The sequence below is a fragment of the Nothoprocta perdicaria genome, unplaced genomic scaffold, assembly GCF_003342845.1.
Source record: "Nothoprocta perdicaria isolate Ctin4 unplaced genomic scaffold, notPer1 scaffold_416, whole genome shotgun sequence".
NCBI lineage: Eukaryota > Metazoa > Chordata > Aves > Tinamiformes > Tinamidae > Nothoprocta > Nothoprocta perdicaria.
Window position 1 is genome coordinate 4,960 of NW_020455662.1, and position 3,658 is coordinate 8,617.

General features: G+C 45.1%; 1 pseudogene; it reads left to right on the forward strand.

Annotated features, from left to right (window-relative positions):
* Nucleotides 1-3,303: 3,303 nt before the first annotated feature.
* LOC112952952 overlaps nt 3,304-3,658 on the forward strand; it is a 3,851-nt pseudogene continuing 3,496 nt past the window's right edge.

A 3,658-nucleotide genomic window follows, 5' to 3' on the forward strand; every position in this document is an offset into this window, starting at 1 on the left:
TGCTTTTATAGGAACTTATTACCATCATATGAAACAACTTGACAATGAAGAACCATTTGATGTAGCAGAAAAGGTTACTTTTATGAAAAAGAAAAAAGACTCAGAAAATATGGTATCTTTTGATGAGAAAAGAGCCAAAACAGGTGACCCAGATCTTCTTCACAGAATATGCTGTGGGCCCCCTAGAGCAGATGCCATCACTGTTTGGSGCTCAAGAACAGAACAATGATTGGTAAAAAAAATGGTGTATCTTGCCATATGAGAGAGGTAGGATTTTATACTGAGGACTAACTTTGTGATATTTGTTTTCCCAACAAATGTTCATAGATGTTTAAACTCATTAGTTATTTTCCAGGAGTTCTGAGTACTCACATACTTGCCTTTGAGTGTGTTCAGGTTTTCAGCAGAATTATGCTTGTGCATCCACTTTGGTGGTACTTACGGTCATGCTAACTGATACATGCTTTACATAGGCAATGATTATGAGGGGTAATCTTACCTCCAGCAAAGAGGGTATGAGGAGATTTATGCTAATCAATACCTATAAGAGAGGGCTAAAAAGATCAGCCCTCTGAAAATAGCGATAAAACCTTTACTCCTCAAAGCATAAGGAATAAAATACAAGAGGATGATTTATTGTGCTTTGACCTGGCACAGTCCAAAATATGAGTTCTTAACACTGCATTTACATTTTTATGTCTATGAGACTGATACAATTTTAACTTTTGCAAAGTATTCATATTAGTCTCTAATATTCCAAAAGAAATCTGCACAGCCTCCTCCAAAGGAGCTTCCTTGTAGTTTAGTTTTGGAAGTTTAACAGCCTTCCTCAGTACCAGCTTAGAAGTCAGAGACTGGGGCTGAAGGATGCATACCTGAACTTAGTGATATAAAGTTGAACTAGATTTTAATCGCAGTCTCTTAAGGGCCCCTACATGTCATTGTTTCATTTGCATCCATTTTTGCATTAGATCACTTAGCTGCATGCACACTGGTGACAGATACTTCAAGGGGAAGTTCTTCATTTACACATACGTTCCTGCTCTCAGAAAATGCACAGCCTTGGAAGACTGCCTTGACTTTCTCTTGCAGTTTTCTAGAATAGGGATTCAGGCTGGACTACATTGATGTTGGAGTTCAAAGCAAAGCTCTAGTTCCAGTCTTATAAAGAAGCACAAAATACCAACCACCAGAGAGCACCACAAAACAGAGTTGACTTTCCAAATGTACCTCATAAGGCAAACGCTAAGGAGTAAACAGTCATCGGAAACTAAAGGGTCCTGTTGTTGGCTGCAGTAAGAGTTTCACTTCTGCCCTTAAGGAAAGGCAAAGCAGCTTTGAAATGTCTTTAAATTAATGCATATTGATTACATATATTACTAAGATTTTACTGTATTCACCTTCATATCCCTCTGAAATCAGAATTCTGATCCACTTGCCAAGCTATTTCTCAAGAACTAGGAAGGCATGGCCTACGTCTCTAACATGTGAAACTGCATGTGTCTCTGGCACTCTGGCATGATTTTCCCTCTTCAGGACTCTTTCTTGCATTACTCTCTTTCTGACACAATGGAAGTGGYRCAAGTTGGGGAAGCGACAGCTTGTCCACTCCCAGCTAAATGAGCTGAGTTTGTATGGAGACCTGCTAGGCTCCATGTCACTTCACAGTGACATGAAAACATCAGCTCTCTTCTCTCTTGAGGTGCAATCAAACCAAGGGGAACAAGGGCTCCAAACATTTCCCTCATATTTTACCTTTGTTCATAAATCGGTGCTCATCTGCTTGCTTGGCAAACAAGGAAAGGTGGGCCTTGCTCTCCACAGGGTACATACATTTATGATAGCAGACAAAACAGGGATGCCAACTGTGCGTCTGACACTCTGCTGGCTCCCCATTTTACAGAGGAAACCAAGCTTTAGCTACAGGGAGACAASAGAGAGAAACAGARAAGTCTGTGACTGTGCTTCTGTGGCCCCTAGTGTGGGTGGTATTATCCTGGTCCTTTGGAGCAACTAAATAGTTTCTCAWTTGTAAASAACTTCTTCRGCTCTTRGACCTGTGACAATTTTTAATAAMGGAATGTATGATCCCATGAYGTAGCAGCCACACACCATTTKCTACTGGSTCACCTATCAYGGTGCATACAGTTGAGGTACATTCAAGAGTAACTGTCTATAGGTCATCTTGACCCTTTGGTACATGGCATTAATCTCAGGCCATACCACTGCTGCCTAGCACTTTTATCTGAGGATGCTACAATCTCCAGCCTTTCTAACAGCGTGAAAGGTGCCAGCATAACAGCAGCTGTGATGCATCCTTAGGTAGTAGTTTTGGGGGGAGGTTTGTTCGTGAGTGGGAGGCAATAGAAGGAGCCTGGTGGCCCCCCCACACCTCGGAGCGGATGTTGGGTGTCATCGCTAGGGGCGACCTGGCCTCTTGATGGCCCGGGAACCAAGGTGCCYATCGCAGGGCAACCCGTCCTGAGGGCACCTCTGGAGCCTTGCGGGGCTGCTTTTTGGAGCAGCAGCTATGGCTTTTTGGCCACATCTGTCCCATGGCGAAGCAGTGGCAGGGCCAGTGCTCACCCTTTTGCTCCTCTGGCTTCCTGGCTGCTGCCCTCTGGCCCTGGCAGATGATTCTCCCCTTCTGCAACCACCACTCGTGCTGGTCACCTGCCTCGGTCCTCATGGACATGTCTTGCAAAGACAGGACGAGGAGCACTGGATCTCTGGCTTGTGGAGTAAAATGAGGAATGTGCATTACGAGGCAGCCCTTGGAGCAAAGCTGCATCGCATTGCTCCTGGTGGCTGAGCTCAGCCTGTGTGAAAAAGACATCTCGCTGGTCAGGGCAGCTTGTGCTGCAGGCAAGCCGCCTTCCAGGAAGAAGGGCACCACCCACAGCCTCCAGCCTGATTGCAACACAGTGCTCATCCAGGCCACGGGCTGCTCCTCGGTGTCTTCACGACAACTTGAGCATTAAGATGTGCAGGCAGGATATGCGTCTGTTTGTGCTTTGGCCACACGTTCCCCTGATCCACCCAGGGCACCCAGTAGAGCTGGGCTGGTGCGTACGACTCAAGAGTCCAAAGTGGCAATACCATTTTACCGGGCACGGAGGCAACCTGTCTACCCTTCTCCTTCCTCGCAATGAGCATCAAGACGTCGACAGCGATATGGAAGTGCACATTTTCAACAGCAGGCCTTCCTTTCCACACCACTTGATTTATTTAGTGTGGTTTATTCCTGTACAGCATCCCATGCTACAATGTGAGTGGACCTTCTATCTGCAGGTATTTGGGACAATGAGAGACCATCTTGCTCAAAATAACACTTGCACCTACCATGATCATGTAAGTAATGCCACACGTTTTGTCCATCATTCTGTTTTTTCATTTGATCCCGAAAAATACGCAGGGTTTTTGGCAAAAGTGAACTGTTCGAGGAATGGAGTGATATCTGCTCTTTTACAAGTCAGAGTGAAGAATTATGCCTCAAAAAACGTAGGACCACTGGTGGCTTGTCAGCAAAAGTGCTCCAAGACACAGCAGGTTTGGATTCAGGGACCTACTGTTCATACTGTTCTCTTACATCATAAAAAGTGGGCCTCTTTTCACCTCTTTGCGAGATTGCTGGTGGGCTGCAAAGACAGTTTAATTA